The sequence below is a fragment of the Euprymna scolopes genome, chromosome 8, assembly GCF_053919585.1.
Source record: "Euprymna scolopes isolate OS-2025 chromosome 8, ASM5391958v1, whole genome shotgun sequence".
NCBI classification, from domain to species: domain Eukaryota; kingdom Metazoa; phylum Mollusca; class Cephalopoda; order Sepiida; family Sepiolidae; genus Euprymna; species Euprymna scolopes.
This window is the reverse complement of record NC_136489.1, coordinates 72,706,404-72,728,328: the sequence shown is the minus strand read 5'-3', so window position 1 is coordinate 72,728,328 and position 21,925 is coordinate 72,706,404. Positions and strand designations below refer to the sequence as shown.

The window sequence follows — 21,925 nt, the reverse complement described above, 5'->3', positions numbered from 1 at the left end:
AATTGATGCCAAATGTGGATTAGAATGTTGATGATGTAAAGAGAGAAGCTTGGTTTTCGATGCATTAAAAGTAACCAGCCACTCCTTTCCCCATTGTACTACGTGCTCAAGATCAGAGGAGAGAGAATTGGAGAGAACTTGGTCTTTTACTGTCTTAGATGTGCTACCATAAATGGTAGTGTCGTCAGCATAAATGTCTACAAATGATGTAAGGATATGATTTGGAAGATCATTAATGTAGATCAGGAAAAGAGTTGGGCCCAGGATGGATCCCTGAGGGACACCGGCATTAATACTGTGAGCTTCTGATTTTTGCCCCTCAACTACTACTCTTATGAACCTATCAGAAAGAAATGATTTAATAATTGAGAAGACTTTTCCAGCTATACCATAGCTAGCGATCTTATGAAGTAAACATTTATGCCATACCCTATCAAAGGCCTTAGATATGTCAAGAGCAATTGCCCTAGAAAGATTGCCACCGTCGAGAGATTTGCTAATCCTATGAGATATAACTGTAAGGACATCTGCTGTAGATCTAGCAGAACGGAAACCATATTGAGTGTCACTAAGAAGGTTATTTTTGTTGAGATGGTTGATTACTTCTGTATTTAACACAGATTCCAGCAACTTACTCATGACGCACAGGAGACTTATTGGCCTGTACTGAGAGGGGGATGAGCGATCACCTGAATTCTTAAATACAGGGCATACTGATGAGATTTTCCAGGGAGATGGGAAACTATTCTCCTTAAGACAACGTTTAAACAGTTTTGTAAGTATGGGCGCTAGTTCAGGTTGAAGTTTTTTGAATACTATAATTGGAATATCGTCAGGGTCAGTTGCTTTACTCGAGTCAAGGTTTTTGATTAGCTTCGCAACATCACGTACAGATATACGTATATCACATAGCGTGTTTTCTGATACAGGAGGAAATATTGGGGGTTGGCGGTCTTGGTCGCAAAGGGTAGAATTAGCTGCAAAGTTCTTGACAAAGAGTTTGGCTTTGTCTGATGCTGACGAGATTACCTCAGGTCCATTGATAATAGTTGGGATGGAACACACGCTTCTGTTCAGGATTCTGTTTGCTATTTGCAAAAACTGGTGGGAACCAAGCCGCTGCTCAGCTACTTTAGACTTAACAGATTGAGCATACAACTCTCTTGCGTTCCTTATTACTTTCTTACAATGGTTGCTGGCAGTCCTGAAAACGGCTTTAGTTTCCATACATCTATTACGTTTGAAGCAGTGGAAAAAGTGATTTCTGTGCGCAATGGCAGCAGCACATTCTGGAGAGAACCATGGCTGGCTGTTAGGTTTTTGCTGAAACTTTTTAGAGGGTATGAAATGGTCAATACCTACAATTAACCATTCAGTCAGGTCTAATACTATAGAGGACACATATTTTTTAAACATGGAATGCAGAGGTAGATCAGATATAAATGTACGGAAGCTATCCCAGTCAGCCTTAGTGTATCGATATACTGTACGATGAAGAGGTACGTCTGGGGACTTATTACATTTCATTTTTATCTTAATTGATACAACAGAGTGGTCGGAAGATCCAAGAGGCGACAGAACAGAAACTGAACATAGTTCAGGACAAGTTGTGAGAAAAAGGTCTAGTAGGCTCGCATACTGGCCGTCATTATCGGGCACACGGGTAGGTTCCTGAACAATCTGAGTGAGGTCATAGGCAATGGAGAAATCATGACAGAACCTCCCCTCATCATCGGTCTTGTTTGAGTGGGTCAACCATTCGACGTTGTGAACATTGAAGTCTCCACATACGTGAATGTTAGCTGAAGGATAAGCAGATAGGACTTGGTCAATTTTCTCAGATATGCTTTGAAAGATAGTAACTCCGCTGTTGTGGGGGCGATAGAGAGTAAATATAAATGCAGTAGTGTCAGCTAAAGCAACCCGGAAGCACATATAGGGTAAGTTAGGATCTTCCCTGGAGATGTCCCTCCCACATGGAAAGCTATCTTTAATATAGGCACATATTCCATGCCCATGGCGATCTTGGGGGTCAGATTTAGAAGTTAAGTTAGAGTATCCTGTAATTGCAAACTCATCTAGGGAAATAGCCTGTCCAATGCCAGTTTCGCTTAAAAATAAAAGGTCTGGTTTAGTCTCCTGTAATTGGGTTTCAACATCTGGAAGGTTAGAACGAAGACCCCTGATGTTGGAGAAGGAGACATGGTAGTAGGGGGTCTACGTTGGAAGTTGGAGAACCGGGTTTAATCGTGTATTTTTTCTTGAAACTTGTCATGATGAAATTTTGGAATTTGTGGACTAGGTCGTCAGATTTACTTAGAGCAGGACAGAGAGGGGAAACTAAGAGAGAAAAAGAAACGAAGAATTTTTTTTGTAGCACATGATAAGGTAAAGCCGTAACAATTACCCACTAGTATGGCATCGAGAGGCCCCACCAGAAGCTACTGCAATACAGAAGCAAATGGCAATACAGCAGCCCAGTACTTTGCACCTGCTGATAGGACAGCCTCCTTAGTGGTTAATCCAAGGTTCGGGTCCCTGACTATCAGGCGGATAACGTCAGCCCAGACAAAACGTTTACCTCCAGCACCCTTACTAGTGACATGGCTACAAGGATAGACATAGAAACAGAAAATTTCCACCAACTCTGCCAACTGTTCGCGCAATGCATGTGTTTTTTGTCTTTTGTCTTTTTCAGTTCTGTACTGATTTTGTTTTGTTTTGTTTTTTTGTTTTCGTATTTTTCTATTCAATTCTTGCCTTTACCTACTGTAAATCACACATAAATTATAAATATATATGTATGTGTGTTTATGTCACCGTTCGTTTGTATATATATATATATATATATATATATATATATATATATATATATATATATATATATTCGGACAAATATTGTAAAATAGCACGGAGTGTTTTTGCTTAATGATATTTGTTTTTGTAATTTATTCCATTTTTCGAATGGGCACTCTTATGTCTCAGTCAAATTTGTGTAAGTAGTCATTTTAAACCATCTTTTTTTGCAAGAACTTCCAACTGATTTTTTTCTGTCGTCTTCAGGCAGTTTTTGATTACTGTTTCGTTTAAAATCTGGGTGTTTTTTTTTGCTTCGGTTCAAATTACATTATAATTACTTGGAATACTCAAGCGTCTCGTGTGTAAAAATACGTTTTAACATGTTAAGAACGTGAATACAATGAATGTACAATAGTTTACAAGTGTGATTTACGAAATGGTATAAAATTTATTTTTTTTATTTAATTTATTAATTTATACATTAATATTACAACATATATATAGTGATACATATGGAGCTATATTTGCACATATATACACATATATACATATATTGCATGGGTGCGTATCCAGGCATTTTAAAATGCTACTATTGTTTTCCAAATTTATATTATTAATTTTTTACTGTTTGGCTCTTGTATACAGTGCTTCAAGAATTTTTCGTCGTGTTACGTTTGGACCCATATGAATGATGTTTGTGTTTTCAACTAGAGTTTTTCTAAATTGGGAATATGGCCAGCTATGTTTTTAGGTGTTTGCAAATAGAATTTGGACCTGAAAGATGCAGTTATATTCGCCTGGATAATGTGTTGGTCATATGTACGAAATAAATATTAGTGTTTCTATTCATGTATGTACAGACATGTATATACGCGAATACTTATATATATATATATATATATATATATATATATACATATATTATAAGTTATGAAAAAAAAAAATATATATATATATACATACATATATATATATATATAGTAATTTATAAAATATATATGGCGATTAAGCTACACTGAATATTCCGCGTTTCATCCATAAGCCTGAAGAGTCCTAGAGTGGATGAAACGCCGAATATTCAGTGTAGCTTAATTGCCATATATATTTTATAAATTACTAACTAGCTCTACCTACGTATTGAGCACTTTGGAAGTAAATACTTAAAGTTTACGCATAAATCTATACTTTCGTATATCAATGTTATGCGAGCAAATTAAGTAGCTATATATATATATATATATATATATATATATATATATATATATATATGCAGTATCAACCATAGGTAAAGGATACATGTTATTTTCTGTTATAACTCCAGCTTATCCTTGCTGTTTTCCCTAATATTTATTAAGTCATATCCCGTAAATTGATTTAGTTTTATGTGGAAGGAAAATTAAATACTTAAGGGTAAATGCATGTTTTATGAAAATTCAAAATTTTACGATGTAAGTATTTTAGATACATGACACATTTTTTCAAATTTCCAATCTAAACTTTTTATTTTAAATGAATTAACGTATTCGGATTTCCCATAGCTTTGGGATGTTACCTCGGACCAATCAGAGAAGCACACAATTATTTATAGGATCATCTGACTCGTTATGTGTATTCTGCAATTTAAGGATTAAAATCGCAAGAATTAAAGAATTACTGAGAGGTATGCGAGATAACATCATTGAACGTCACAGAGAATTAGCAGGGAAGTTGATATAGCACTAAGTACAGTATGAAATATCATCAGAAAGTATAAGAAGAATGATGACTGTACACCAAATCCTCCAAGAAATGGAGACTAGGAAAAGTAAATGAGAGAACTTCAAGGTGAATCAGCAGAAATGTGCAAAGAAAACCTTATTACTCGTGCTGAAATTAAAACTAATCTTAAGGGTGTTGCAAATAATGCGGAACGCTATACTGTACAAACAGTCATTCATAATCATCAAGAAAGGTGTCTTTATTGAAAACTAAACATGTCTAAGGCCGATCAAAGTTTTCTGAAACTTGTGGAAAGAGACAGGTTTTGGGAAAAAGTTGTTTGGTCGGATTAAATCAAAAGTTGAACTATTGGGAAGGAACACAACGGCAAGTGTTTGATGAAAACTGGCATTGCCTCTAACAAGCACAGTCCTATCCCCACAGTAAAGTTTTGAGGGTGTTTTCAACTAAGAATTTGTGAAATACTTTGAAAATGAAAATTCATAAGCGAGATCCACAAAATATCAAGCAATGAGGAAGAATTGGGTTAGTTACACACAATTTAAATGCCAGAAAACATGAAAACACAAAAAAAACTTAACAGCGTAACGAAGAATACTTTCTATAAATAGATGACACACGCAGACACAATGTCCGGGTGACAGAAAGCACCCTTTCTACCTCTGAATAACATGGTTAAATTCTCTCTTAGCCATGCTAAACTGGCTGGCGTCCAGTGTGCCTAAAGAAATGTTAAGTACTATTATATATCATATATATACTTTTTTCTTTTTGCCAACCTTATCTTAACTAAAGCTGAAATTCGTTATCCCCCTCTCCTAATAGGCAAAATAATGTTTCACTCTTATATTCCAAGTAAACTAGGGGAAAGCAAATCCCAGAAGTTTCAGAAACCTGCACTTAGTTCTTTTTTTCCACACTAGAAGATACGACTTTATTAATATCTACAATTACTATAAACTCACTTGTATTGAATATGTGGCTTCCTTGCTATCTATAACAAACCACGGAATATAGCTTGCCTTATTTTCTATTATATATGTACCTGAAATATACAGTGATCTTAGATACGTCACTATGACTTTCTGAATAGATACACAATACTTTGTGCGTGACCTAATTGACTGTCGTTAACTTCGAATTCCGATGCGCCACCTAGTCTTATAACGGTAGAAACATCCCTCTCTTGCGTGCTACGTATATCCAATATATTCATTTCCTCCAAGACGACTGCTATTGTCTGATTTGTATGTTAAATAAATAAAAAAGATGATTTTTCTCTATAACTAAATTTTATTTGACTATAAATTCTAAAAATTAATTCTACTGTATTCTGTAAGTTAATCCTCTCCTAAACACTAAGTCTACCCTACTCTCCAAGCTGCTACTAACACTCATACATTACACAAGCTTAATATAAAGTCACTCAGTAACGCGTTGTCCTATTGCTAAGCCAACATATAAATGAATAAATTAAAAAGTTTTTTTTTTAAGTTCTAAATTTAAAGGAAAAATATTAAACCATATCTTAACTTTTTCCAACTAACCTGTTGCAAATATAGTTGCTTCCACTGCATGAACTTTTACTCACCCCCTCCTCCGGTAACAATGTAATAGCAATGTCCCTTAATCACTTTGAGGAATGCAATTTCTCAGTAGACATAACATTTACATACTAACCCAGTAACATTAACTACCCACGTGGGTCGCAGAAATACCTGGATTAGGACCCAGGCGTGGGGTAACCCTCTCGGTGCTGATGGACTTGTAGATCTTCCCAGGTCATCCGTCTAGAAGAAGGAAAACTCTGAAACCAAACCCAAGGAGAGGGAGGCCCCTCCATTCTTGGATGACATCCTTCCTAGAGCTGGTGACTCGAACAAATTACCGGTCTACAAACCTAAAATGCTTAAGGAGTACATAGGCACTGTCTATCGCCCGGCTTCCATACTCCTTCTTTGCCTATTAGCCAGGCATAGAGGTCGAAGCACAGGGATTCGACAGAAACACTCAGTGGTCGATATTGTTTCTGACTAGGGAAATGAACGCCGATTTCCCCCTCTCCCGACACATCTTATCCCCCTCTAAACTGGGCAGTTGGGAGTGCTGTAACATCATAATGTACAAGTAGATTGGGTTTAGGGTACTGGATTGACAGTTCCTGGCTGCTGTTCCCGACTGGTAGTACAGGTGCGCTAACTCTTTGGTAGCGCTTTGAGCGGCTGCTCCATCAACTGTTGAATAATATCGGGATGATTGTAGTGCTATGTCGCGCATGGAAAAAGACCCTGCACTCATCCCCAGTGGGCTTTCCTGGGGCCACAGTCCTAGTAGATGGAAGGTCAGCTGATGGTCTACTTGTGTTGCATGCCGGGTATTCTGCATAACCAATTGTTCAGCACCCATTACCTAACTGAAACTTTTAAAAAATGACAGTACAATCTAAAATTACGCTTTAACCAGGACAAAACTCAAAGAAAATCAAATTGCTTCCTCCCTTGAGGCTTGCATTTACTAACATCCGTGGGCTTAGAACTAATTTAAATGATGTTGAAGCATTTCTCCTAAAAAACCCCGGATTTCTTAGCACTAAGTAAGACTAACCTACAGTCCTCCATCCCCTCTAACTACTCTAACATGCCCAGATATCTCACACTTTGTCCTAAGGACTCTGACAGACACATGCACGGGCTTGGAGTATATATTCGAAACACCTTCCCCCTGACTACAGAAAGAAAAATAGAATCGGACGATCAACCCTTTATGTGCTTTAGACTTAACATGCAACATAATATTAGTTACTTTTATTTTCTCTACCGCTCTCCCACGACCCAGAACTGTACCCTAATAAACAAAGTCTCTGACAGCATAGACACAGCACTCTCCCTCGACACTAGCGCACAAGTTCATGTATTTGGTGACTTCAATGTCCACCACAGTAACTGGCTCGGATTCTCTAATTACACTGACGCAGCTTGTACCACAACACATAGCTTCTCTATATCACATTCCCTATCACAGGCGGTTAGGTTTCCAACCCGTTTCCCTGACCAGCAAGCGCAACACGCATCACTTTTAGATCTGTTTCTGACCACAGTTCCTGATGATCGTATTACTAACGTACGCAGCCCACTTCAGAATGCTGATCATGTAGTGATAATAGTATAAATCACCCTAAACTATAGAGCCAAAATGGGAGAGCCATTGCTCAAAACAACGATATTATAAAAAGGCCGACTGGGAAGCACTCAGGAATCTCATTAGAGACGCCCCATGGCGAAATATCTTTTCACTTCCTGCTTAACAGTGCCAAATGAGACCACTGAATGGTTGAAAACAGCAATTGAAGCACATGTCCCCACGCGGAAATTTTATAGCAAGCCCCACTCTCCCCAATGGTTTACTTCCACATGTGCAGCTGCCATCGCACAAAGGCAGCATGCGTACCACAGATTTAACCGACATAAATCCAGATCAAACAGACAGAAGTATATAGAAGCCAGAAGCAACTGTAAGAAAGAAATAGCGACATCTAAGAGAGAATTTACTAAAACTAATAAAAAACGCATCGAAGCTCAGAAATTAGGTACTCGTGACTTCTGGAAAATCTAGAACAGTGTAGTAAATAATGAGCAATCAACAATCCCCCCACTATCCAGCAATCATGAAGTTGTTTACTCAGCAACCGAGAAGGCTAACATGCTTGCCAGTCGGTTTGCCTCAAACTCCACATTAGACTCTGCTAACCACCCTATCCCAGATTTTCCTTTGAGGACAGACACCACACTTGACGATTGGAAAATCACCCCTTCTCAGGTGCATGCCATTATAAAAAATCTTGACATTGAAAAAGCATGTGGACCTGATCTCATCCTAGCTGTGCTATTAAAAATGTGCTCCGCCGAAGTAGCTCCAATCCTCTCCAAATTTTACAACAAATGCCTTAATGAATATTGCTTTCCTGCCTGCTGGAAAACTGCTTCTGTGGTACCAGTTTTCAAGAATTCTAGCGAAAGAACTGACCCATCAAATTACAGCCTCATTAGCCTCTCCCACTTTTTGCCAACATATTTGAGTCCATAATTAACCAAGCTCTAGTCCATCACCTTACAGATTCTAAACGTCTTACCGACCAACAACATGAATTTATGCAAGCCCGTTCCACAGCAGACATTCTAACTGTAATCTCTGAGCGTATATACCATTCACTTGACAAAGCAGGGGAGGGTAGAGAGGTAGGTCTAGATATATCTAAGGCTTTTGAGAGGGTATGGCCTGAAGGTCTTCTCAGGAAAATCAGATCATACGGTATCACTGGTAGAATACTTAACATAATTAAATCCTTCTTAGATAAGATATAAGAGAGGTTGTCCTCGATGGTCGTACATCTAAACAATATGATATAAACGCGGGAGTGTCTCAAGGGTCTATCCTTGGACCTCTATTATTCCTAATATTCTTAAATTACCTCCCTGACAAAATTGTCTGTTAGATGGGTATATACGCTGATTACACCACGTTCTATAACAGACACGGCAGGAAAACAAATGCACACATATCTAAAGAAATGACAGAAACACTAGAGAATGACCTCCAATCTGCAGTGGAATGGAGACAAAAAAGTGGTGGTCACATTCAATGCTACCAAGACTAAACTTGTTTCCTTCAATAACTATAAGAAACCTTCTCTACCATCAATAACAATGGCCAAATACTTTTTATCTGAAAGCACATCTTTTAAACTCGTCGGCCTAACGTTCACAGAAAACATGAGTTGGAAGAATTACATTGAGAGCATTGCCAGGACCGCTGAGAAAAAGGTAGGTTCTCTCTACCGTGCTAGAAAGCTACTGACCTTTGAAAGTATCCTGTACCTCTATAAGGCCACCATTCGCTCATGTATGGAGTATTGTTGTCATATTTGGGCTGGTGCATCTGCTACTAGTCTCTCACTCCTAGACAAGGTTCAAAAGAGAGCCGTCAACCTAATAGGTTCTGAAATATCATCCAAGCTTCAGCCTCTGTCCCATCGACGCAATGTAGCATCCCTCTGCCTGTTCTACAAGTACTTTAACGGTGTATATTCCAACGAGCTGCAAGCACTTGTATCCCCTCTACGTAAATACCCCCGACAAATCCGACGAGCAGTACAATCCCACCCCTTCACTGTAGAGATCCCTAGATGTAAGAAAGCCTTCTACTCCAGTAGTTTCTTCCCCAGAACCGCTAGACTTTGGAACTCTCTGCCAGGTTCCTGCTTCCCCAACTGTACTGACCTGCAGAAGTTCAAGTGTAACGTGAACCGACATCTTGCTGGCCAACTCCCCACCTAGTACCCCTGTAACCTGTGTCCCTAATAGTAGCCCCCTACATCAAAGTGGCAATGTGCCTTGTTTGGGGTGAAAATGTAATAAAAAAAGATAGCTGTCTACTAATCCCAGTATATTTCATCGCTAACATAAACTACGTATAGTTATGCTGTAACTGTTTAATCTAAATGAATTCTGATGTAGATAATCTGGGATGAGTATATTTATAAAGTAGTCAATATTGTGAAGCTTATTTGGTACAAATATTGCTAAATTGCAAAAAGAATTCTGAATTATATAAATTCCACACATGGTATTTTGTAAATTACCGTGTATAGCAAGTACTAATAACGGGTGTCCAGAATGGTCTGTTCTGTCCAGACATTGGTAAATGATATCAGATCGATTTCGAATTCAGACAAAGTTTTAACATTTAGCCAAACGGTAACGTGCAAGTGAGATTTCAATTGCTGATGAAAGTTTAGGATAGGAAAAGTTAATGTAATATCCTGTTTGTTATGCCTATAACATATGGAGATAGTCAAACGAAACACCTTACTAAGAGAGAATTTGTATACAGGTTAAGTTAAAAGAAGTATTTGTTTTGGTAAAAATGGCCTATGCATTCTTATTTTTAAATGTATCAGCATAATTGAGATCAAAATATACAAACAGGTTTAAGCTTTACTAGCTCGAGGAAAATGCAAACAATATATAAACCTACGATTAGATCTATAACTCATGGACCGTACTTCAATATTTTGAGATTTTTGTCTAAATCATCGCTGTTCAGTTATTAAATTATACTGCCCTCTCTTTTATTACAGGCGGATATTTCTTTTCTTTTTTTAAATAAAAAAACTGTACATTTTTTTACATCTGTTCGTCTTATCTCTTCCTAATTTTAATTCTCAAGAAACTACTATTTTGTTTCACTTCAACTTTTTTAATTTTCTTACGCAAATTGAGGAAAATGAATAAATAAAAATACGAATAAATTCAAATCGTATCGAATAAATAAAAACCGTATTGGTTTCGTTTTCATTTCGTAAAAGAAAAGAAATTCATGAAAACATTTAATTTCATTTTTTCAATTTACAATTTTAATTTCAGCGTTCTATTATTATTTTTACCGTTTTAGTTTTACTGCAGGCAATTTTGATATTCTCATATCTTTCAATTGTGTTTAGTTTGCTTGCTGTCTTTTTTTGCAAATCAATTATATTCTCTCAACAGCTGTTTATCATCAATTTTTCACTGACGTATACTGTTGGTTTAAACTGTTCAGAATTCTAGTATTCTTCCGATCATTTCAATGAGGCATTACACCGCGTTCTTGATCTTCGATTTTTCTGCTATATACATTATCAACAATATGATTATTAATTGATTAAGGTCTTCATCAGCAATTGCTAACCGATTATTTTCCTCAAAATCTGCACCATTGTCTTCCAGCATTTCTAATACTCCTCGACGTTTTTGGTGACTACTGTAAATCTCGTTAAAGGCGTTTAACACTGATTTATCGTTTATAGCTACCGTTGGATTTCTATAAGATTTGAATTGCAATAAGTGACCACAATATTCCTGTAGTCTCCCCATGCTTTTTGTGAAGGTTTTAATAGTGCTTAACCTCCCGGTCCTTTCACATCCTAATTTGCATTTTATTTTCTTATATTTTTCAGCTACTTTCTTCTCTCCTATAGTTTCCATCCATAGTTTGTGTGTGTTTTTATTGTTATTTCTAACTCTGTTTTTGACTTTTTATTATTTTTCTATTTTCTACAAATTTCCTATCGTTGTGACTTATTGACTGCCATATTTAGCGGATTAATTTTCTTCGCATGTCGGGGGGGGGTTCACTCTTTAATCATCTTCCTTTGTCTTTCTTTCTTTTTTCTAATATTTTATTTTTATTTAACACATTACTTTCGTCTAATATTCTTTCTATTTTTTTCATTTTTTTAATGTGTATGTCCTTTCTCCTTTTTTACGTTGACTCCATTAATTTTTCTTTCTTTCTATTTCTATTATATTTTCACCTCTATTTTTTAAACAATATTTTTCATTTTTTTTTTTTTTTCATTTTCTTGATGCATTTCTCTGTTCACTCATTACATTGTTAAAACACGTTTTAAATACGATTAACATTTTTCAACTGTCTTCTTGATAATGACGTCCGGTTTCATGAACTGAACTGAGAATCTAGTAGTGAAAAACATCACTTTTGATGATTTTCTTATATTTAATTTTTCATGTGTCTTACACGTAGATTATATGTAGTTTGTTAGTAACAAGTAACAAACACACATGGCTCAATTAACTTTGAAATAGAGTAATATGTTTATCATGGTGATACCATTAAGTGGCATTATGCTTATTATTGGAAAATAAATATGTAATTTTTTTATTGTTATACAGTGATATTATGTTTATTATTATACAGTATTAATTATGTTTATTATTAACACCATACAGTGATAATTATGTATATTATTATCAATACCTTAGAGTGGTAATTATATTTATTATTATTGATACAATACAGTGATAATTATTGTTTATTATTAGTAATATAATACAATAATTATTTGATTAGTCAATGAACAAAGTGGAAATTTAGTATGTTTATTTATACATACAGCGATAATTATGTTTATAATTGGTAATACTTGTACAGTGATAATTATGTTCATTATTATAAATACCATACAGTGAAAATTATGTTTAATATTAATAACATACAGTGATAATTATTATTATTATCATTATATTATTACGCTTCCCCTAAAAAAAGAAAAAAAAAGTAACCCTTGAAATTGGTGTTGCTGTTGAGGCAAAGCTAATAAAAATGATTTGTCTTTCTTGGCCTTTTGGCTAAGATCAAAGTGTAGTATATGTTCTTCAGGTGCTACATTTCAATTTCTTCTCTCTCAGTGGAAGAGAAATCCTTTATGACTAAGACAATTTTTTCTCCACGTTAAAAAAACGACCCCGGTGTCCAAATCTGTCCCGTGGGGAGGCATTGTGAATAGGTACTATGTTTAATATAACAAAGTTTTAATATTAAAAAAGTAACTGGAAAGAGTTATTTCTGATTTAATTACAAAATGTCCTGGAAATGTCCCTTCTGATTAATTATAAAATGCCCTGGAAAATGTCCGTTTTGATTATTTTTTTTTTGTTTACTTGCCTCCCCACAAGGGCGGAATTGGACATGAGGTCGGTTATAAATTTAGGGGGAAACCAGCTCCCCAAAAGGGGTTCTCTGGTCAATAACAAAAATAAGAATTGTATCAGTAATGAAGGATTTCTCCTCCATTAACCAAGACCAAAAAATGGGGGGGGGGTAAATCACTGGAATGCTGAAACTGATAGTACACTCAGGCATTCATGTTGAAGCAATGGTTACCAAATCCCTAACCGTGTTAATGTTGTTATGTATTACTTTCGAAAAGTTGCTGAAACAGTTTATGATTTAAACATTATTTTATTTCAAGTATATTTTAAGCAGTGGGTTACGGGATATGAAGTCAGTCCCGGAAATTACTCAAACCGTTTACGATTTAAACATTACTTTATTTCATGTATATTTTTAAAAGTGGGGTGGGGGATATTAAATCAGTCTCGAAAATGGGTGAACCCGTTTACGCATTACACATTGCTTTATTTAATGTATATTTTTAACGTTGGGGTGGGAAATATGAAGTCGGTTCCGAAAATGGTTGCAACCATTTACGTCTTGGACATTACTTTATTTAATGCATATTTTAAACAGTAGGATGGGAGATAAAAAGTCGGTCCAGGAAATGGCTGAAAAAGTTTACGATTTATACATTACTTTATTTCGTGTATATTTTCAAAAGTGAGGTGGTGATTATAATTCAGTTCCAGAAATGGCTGAAACAGTCTACTATTTAGACATTACATTTTTTCATGTATATTTTTAGCAGTGGGTTTGGGATATAAAGTCGGTCCCGGAAATGTCCGAAACAGTTTACTATTTAGACATTACAATATTTCATGTATATTTTTAGCAGTGGGTTGGGGATATAAAGTCAGTCCCGGAAATGGCTGAGACAGTTTACGATTTAAACATTACATTATTTCATGTATATTTTTAACAGTGGGTTTGGGATATAAAGTCGGTCCCGGAAATGGCTGAAACAGTTTACTATTTAGACATTACATTATTTCACGTATATTTTTAGCAGTGAAAGAGCATCTCTCCCCCCCTCTCTGGCTTTCTTACTCTTTCTATTTTCTCTCTGTGTGTCTCTATTAGAGAATAGAGAAAGGGAGAGAGAGAGAGAGAGAGGTGAATAACGTGGACAGTGGACACGTTTGCAAAAGAAGGGTCAGCTGACCAGATGACGTGGTATCATGTGATGAGGTTAGCTGATTCTTTCTTAGAGTTTGGTTTCGGGTGTTGAATAAGACAGACGGCTTTTCAGCTGTCCCCCCCCTGGGCTGGGGAGGACGCTGACGTGTATCATCAAACAAGCAAGGTTCACCTCCATTCTGTGTCGACCTTTGGAAGGTGAATAAAAACTATAAAACCATTTCATCGTCTTGGAGTGAATTCTTCATCCAACAGGCCAGCTCCCCTCCAAGAGACAATGAAAACCAGAGGAACAACCGACGACACATGAATAAAGGTATGTTAAGAAATGCATGCACACAAACACACACCCACGAAAACATCAAAAATAAAACCAATAAAAACTAGACGATCACGTAGACGAATCTCCTTGACAAAATCTCCTTTATGACTCCCCCGAATATATAACATATTCGTTTTGGTGCTCGTGACTAAGTTCACATCATCGATGTGAAGTCGAACCTGTGTTTAAGAAATACGACGTGGAAACAGGTCCTTAAAAGGGAAAGGAGATTTTAAGACAAGAAAAAAAAAAAAAAAACTATCCAACACAATAAAATGTCTGGAAGAAAAAAAAAAAAGAGAAAAAACATTAGTAGAAAAAAAAGAAATACAAATCAACACACACACAACGATGGTCCGTTAAAACACTAAGTAATAAGGAAAAATAATAGTAAAGAGAAAAAAAAGAAAAGAAAAGAAAAAAAAATTCTGTGAGAAAAACAGTAGAATAACTTGAAAAAAAAAACAGCTATAACGAAAGACAAACTGATAAAATATTGTTAATTTTGAATTAAACAGCAAGTGTAAAACAGAAGGACAGAAAGAAAGAAAAAGAAAAAGAAAATAGACTTGTTAGCTACAACGTGTGTGTCAGAAATGAGCCTGTCACCTTACTAAAAAAAAAAAAACATGTCAATCACGAAAGGTTTGTTGTTAATAATAATTTTTGTTGCAATTTTACTCTGCGAAACTTCATGTGCTTTTAGTGAAAAAACAATATGAACTGTTGATGAAAAGACAATGATCATGTCCTGTAAAATGATTTTTTTTTTCTTTTTCGCTGATTGTGCGATTTTTTTCGTAGGAATATTTTTTTGCTGACGTGGACAAAATTTTGTTGTTTGGATTTTATTTATTGCTAAGATGGGACTTTCTGAATGCTTATAGGATATTTTTGTATTTTTTTCATTTATTTTCTTTATGTAATTGATGTGTTCTAAAATGGTATTGTGCAGGATTTTCTTACTCTGTGACATGTATTTTTATTCGCAGAATGGGGAGGTGGAATCTTGCTTGTGGGGTCTATGGAAAGAAGGATTAATAAAAGAAAAAATGTGTTTTTAATTAATTAAATAGTAATAATAAAATAGGGAGAAAGAAATAAGATTTAAACAGTGTAATAAATGATTTAAAAAAAAAAAAAGTTTCGGAAGAGTCAAAGGTTCAGTCGGTATTAATTTCAATTTTCGAAAAGTAGAATAAATGTTCTATTCGACATGAGTGACGTTTTGACCACATAAGTAAGGTAAAAAAAAAAAAAAGGATAAATATAGGGTTAAATAAACTATATGAAGAAATGAAAGAAAAAAGTGGGGCGTGAATAGAATTTAATTTCTGTGGCAAGCATGTTAGAATTTTGGAGAGGTGTTGAATTACATGGGTAGTTATTAATTTCATTATTCTCGGGAAATGATTCGAATTTTATTTTTTTTATCGTGATTTCTGTTGATTTCGAGTAGAATCAACATGGAGCAAGTTTGAGTACTTCATGTGTGGAAATCCGATGTTTTCCGTGAAGCTATGTGTCTTCAAGGCAGGTTGCGCTTACCGACTTTGGAAAAAAAAAAAAAAGTTTTTTCTGACATAGCAGTGAACGGAATGTATTCTGTCCAGCGTGAGCGGATCTAGTTGTAATCAACTTCAGGGAGCAAATGAAATGCCCTCTGACATGGTGTAAGGGGCAGAGGGGGTGCAATGGCTGACGTGGCCATTATGTTACGAATCGCTCAAGAGAAGATGAATGAAATATGTATGCAAGTACTTAGGAAAATAAAATGTTACCATATTGTGAATTAAAGGTACCAAAATTAAAAAAAAACCATGCTGGGTGAATTTAATTGGTATTATTATTATTAAATTATTTTGGAATAGATTTGGTTGGTTTAGTTATATTTTAGGGACGTTTAGCGCGTAGTTGCATTTTTTTTCATGAGAATTACAAGGCGATTAGGCTGTAGAAAGCAGTTTTTTCTGTTGTTTTATTTTTTTTTTTATAAGCCACGGTATTGTCACAAATTAGAAAATTTGGCAGGGGAAATACTATTTTAGAGTAATGAGAAGCCTGTTAAAACAATACTAGTGGTTCCAGTGAGTTGGAAGATGCCACGTAGGCCCAAGCAACGGCAATAAGTCTTGTCCAACAAAAGTCTGGCGTGCGAGGTCGCGATAATTCCTCAGGGTACGGAGCGACTGGACAGTCGGTACCAAGCCTAATCACGGGGAGATAGAAGAAAGGGAAAGATGCAGATTACGTAAGGGACAAGATAGAGCCTTATTATTTTTTTTATTTTTTTAGAGGAATGTGTGAGGGATATCTGGGTTGGAATCTTGGGACTTGCTGGGAATGCGGAAAAATCACAAAGGGAAAACTACTTAGTTAGAAATCGATGGCGCATTAGTTAGGGAGTGATGATTCCGTATCTTGTCGGGTTCCAGGAACTCAAACAGGCTCCGAGTGAATCAGTGTGAAGGCGTATCTTGACTTAGACCAACCAAGGGAGTTAGTAGAAGAGCTTTGTGAAGTCCCGAAGTAGTAGATTGAATAGAACAAAGCTCCAGTAATAGGACCACTCAGAGAAAGACGTCAGGGCATTACAGTAAAGGAAAAAAAAACTGGGACTTAGGCCTATGCTGAAAGTCGAGAACGCGAGTGGGATGGTTGGGTCGGTAGAGCATCAGACTTTTAATCTGAGGGTCTGGGGTTCGAGTCCCCATGCGATAAAGTTACCACCAACATGGAGCATCCGACGTTCTGGTCGTAATTGCGATATGCTGGCCCCATTTCGAAAAAGTGATCGAAAATGGAGTCTCCATTTGTTTGGCCAAGTGGTCCAAATAAAGAGCAGAGTCAGTGGAAAATATCCAACAATGCGACCGCCTAGACAAGATGTATATCTGCAAAGCTGTATCTTTGTCTAACTTGGAAGCAAGTTAATGTCTAGGAGGGACTTTTGAGAAGCAGCAGAAGGGTTGATAGTGTTGTAGAAGAGTACTGGTGCCTGATCTTTCTTGGAAAAGGGGTGAGTCCGGAAAGTGAAAAAATAAAGATGTACTTCGGACATAATTATTTTTTTTTAGTTAGTTAGTTATTAAAAATGTATGGCTTGCCATACATTTTGATAAAAAAGGGGTGGAGGAATGTTAAAGAGCATCTCTCCCCCCCTCTTTGGCTTTCTTACTCTTTCTATTTTCTCTCTGTGTGTCTCTATTAGAGAATAGAGAAAGGGAGAGAGAGAGAGAGAGAGAGAGAGAGGTGAATAACGTGGACAGTGGACACGTTTGCAAAAGAAGGGTCAGCTGACCAGATGACGTGGTATCATGTGATGAGGTTAGCTGATTCTTTCTTAGAGTTTGGTTTCGGGTGTTGAATAAGACAGACGGCTTTTCAGCTGTCCCCCCCCCTGGGCTGGGGAGGACGCTGACGTGTATCATCAAACAAGCAAGGTTCACCTCCATTCTGTGTCGACCTTTGAAAGGTGAATAAAAACTATAAAACCATTTCATCGTCTTGGAGTGAATTCTTCATCCAACAGGCCAGCTCCCCTCCAAGAGACAATGAAAACCAGAGGAACAACCGACGACACATGAATAAAGGTATGTTAAGAAATGCATGCACACAAACACACACCCACGAAGACATCAAAAATAAAACCAATAGAAACTAGACGATCACGTACACGAATCTCCTTGACAAAATCTCCTTTATGACTCCCCCGAATATATAACAGGTTGAGGATATAAAGTCGGTCTCTGAAATGGCTGAAACAGTTTACTATTTAGACATTACATTATTTCATGTATATTTTTAGCAATGGGTTTGGGATATAAAGCAAGTCCCGGAAATCGCTGAAACAGTTTACGATTAGAACATTACTTTATTTAATTTATATTTTCAACAGTGGTATGGCGGACATGAAGTCAGTCCAGGGATTGAATGAGATGTGCAAATATATACTATCAGAAAGCGTCGCCCAGCATTGAATGAGAGAGGTGGAAAACATATAGTAGCAAAATACCCAGCCTCACCGGGGATCGAATGAGATAGGTGAACGATATATATTAGCAGAATATGCGGCGTCACCCGGGATTTGATAAGATAGGTGAAACATATATACTATGAGAATACCCAGAAATTATTTATTTGTTTGTAATGAAATAATCAGCCCAGGCAACATGTCAAAGTTATTATTTGAGTAAGGGGGAGTGACATAGTGCGTTAAAGTTATGAAAATTATTGTCGAAGTTAGTAACATATCCAAGAATTATGAAAAATGATGAAATGCGAGTTACTTGATTGGTGTGTTTGTAATGATATAATAAGGCCAGACAATATATCAAATATATTATATAAGTAAGAGGGAGAAGCATAATGTGGGTTTATAATTATTAAAATTATAGTCAAAATTAGATTAAATGTGAGTTAATCGAGTGTGTGTGTTATAATAAAATAATCAGCCCAGGAAATATATCAAAATAATTATGTAAGTAAGAGAGGGCGATAAGGATAGTTTAAATTATGAAAAATAATTGTCAAAATTAGTAATATATCGAAGAATTATGAAAATAATAATATGTTATTTAATGCATTAGTGTGTTTGCAATGAAATAATCAGACGAGACAATATATCAAAGTTATTATTTTAGTAAGTCGGGCGATGATGTGGGTTAAAATGATTAAAAATGATTATCGACATAAGTAACATATCCAAGAATTATGAAAAATGACGAAATGTGAGTTAATTGTTTGGTGTGTTTGAAATGAAATAATCATCCCAGATAATTTATCAAAGTTATTATGTTTGTAGTGGGCGGTTGATAATGTGGGTTAAAAATATTAAAAATAACTGTCGTAATGTGTAACATATCAAAGAATTAAGAAAAAAGATGAAGTGTGAGTTAATTGATAGTTATGTTTTTTATGAAATAATCAGCCCAGGAAATATATCAAAGTATTTTTTTAGTAAGAGAGGGCGACGAGGGTGGTTTAAGTTATAAAAAAATATTGTCGAAATTAGTAAGATATCCAATAATTACGAAAAATGACGAAATGTGATTTAATTGATTGGTGTGTTTATGATAAAATAATCAGCCTAGACAATATATAAAAGTTATTATATAAGTAAAGGGGAAGAAGATAAGGAGGGCTTAAATTTGAAAAATTATCGTCGAAATTAGTAATATATCCAAGAATTACGAAAAAATGATGAAATATTAGTTAATTGATTGGTGTGTTTGTAAGGAAATAATCAGCATAGACAATATATCAAAGTTATTATTTAGTAAAGAGGGAAGGGCGAAAATGTGGGTTAAAATTATGAAAAATGATTGTCGAAATAAATAACATATCCAAGAATTATGAAAAATGATTAAATGTGATTTCATGCATTAGTGTGTTTGTAATAAAATAATAAGCCCAGACAATATTTCAAAGTTATTATTTTATTAAGAGAGGGCGATAATGTGGGTATGAATTATGAAAAATGATTGTCGAAATTAGTAACATACCCAAGAATTATTAAAAATGATGAAATGAAGGTTAATTGATTAGTGTGTGTGTAATAAAATAATCAGCCCAGCAAATGTATCAAAGTTATTATTTTAGTGAGGGTGGGCGAAAACGTTGGTTTAAATTATAAAAAAAAAATTGTCAAAATTAGTAACATATCCAAAAATTACGAAAAATGATGAAATGTGAGTTAATTGATGTGTGTGTTTGTAATGAAATAATCAGCCTATTAAATATATCAAAGTTATTATTTTAGTAAGGTGTGCAATATTGTGAGTTTATATGATGAAAAATTATTGTCAAAATTAGTACTATATCCAAGAATTATTAAAAATAAAAATGATGAAATGTGAGTTAATTAATAGCTGTGTTTTTTATAAAATAATCAGCCGATACAATATATCAAATTTACTATTTTAGTAAAAGGAGAGGCAATAATGTGGGTTGAAATTATGCAAAATTATTGTCGAACATAGTAACATATTCAATAATTATGAAAAATGATAAAATATGAGTTAGGTGATCGGTGTGTTTGTAATTAAATAATCAGCCCAAAAATATATAAAAGTTATTATTTTAGTAAGGGGGCAGTACAGTTTTGATAAAAAAAAATAGAATATGATTGTGCATTCATTCATGCTGAATAGAACGCTCACAGCATGCTCAGCAACAATATATTGCATAGGAAAAATGCTGCGGTGGGATTTCCACAGGTCCCGCTAGTCATTATTATTATTATTATTATTATTATTATTATTATTATTATTATTATTATTATTATTATCATCATCATCATACAGTGATAATTATTATTATTATTATTATTATTATTATTATTATTATCATCATACAGTGATAATTATTATTATTATTATTATTATTATTATTATTATTATCATCATACAGTGATAATTATTATTATTATTATTATTATTATTATCATCATACAGTGATAATTATTATTATTATTATTATTATTATCATCATCAGCATTATCATCATCATCATACAGGGATAATTATGTTTATTATTATTATTAATACCGTACAGCGGTAATTATGTTTATTATTATTAATACCATACAATGCTAATTAAGTTTATTATTTTTAATACCGTACGGTGGTAATTATGTTTATTATTATTAATACCATACAATGATAATTATGTTTATTATGATTAATACCACACAATGATAATAATGTTTATTATTATTAATACCATACAATGATAATAATGTTTATTATTATTAATACCATACAATGATAATAATGTTTATTATTATTAATACCATACAATGATAATTATGTTTATTATTATTAATACCACACAATCATAATTATATATATTATTATTAATACCGTACAATTATAATTATATTTATTATTATTAATACCATACAATGATAATTATGTTTATTATTATTAATACCGTACAGCGGTAATTATGTTTATTATTAATAATACCATACAATGATAATTATGTTTATAATTATTAATACCGTAATTGGTAATTATGTTTATTATTAATAATACCATACAATGATAATTATGTTTATTATTATTAATACCGTACAGCGGTAATTATGTTTATTATTAATAATACCATACAATGATAATTATGTTTATAATTATTAATACCGTAATTGGTAATTATGTTTATTATTAATAATACCATACAATGATAATTATGTTTATTATTATTAATACCGTACAGCGGTAATTATGTTTATTATTAATAATACCATACAATGATAATTATGTTTATAATTATTAATACCGTAATTGGTAATTATGTTTATTATTAATAATACCATACAATGATAATTATGTTTATTATTATTATTAATACCGTACAGCGGTAATTATGTTTATTATTAATAATACCATACAATGATAATTATGTTTATTATTATTAATACCGTACATTGGT

The 21,925-nt window shown here is 34.4% G+C and overlaps 1 pseudogene; it reads left to right on the top strand.

Moving 5' to 3' along the window:
* Positions 1 to 12,683: 12,683 nt before the first annotated feature.
* LOC145284261 (U2 spliceosomal RNA) lies at positions 12,684 to 12,799 on the top strand (annotated as a pseudogene).
* The last annotated feature ends 9,126 nt before the right edge of the window (positions 12,800 to 21,925 follow it).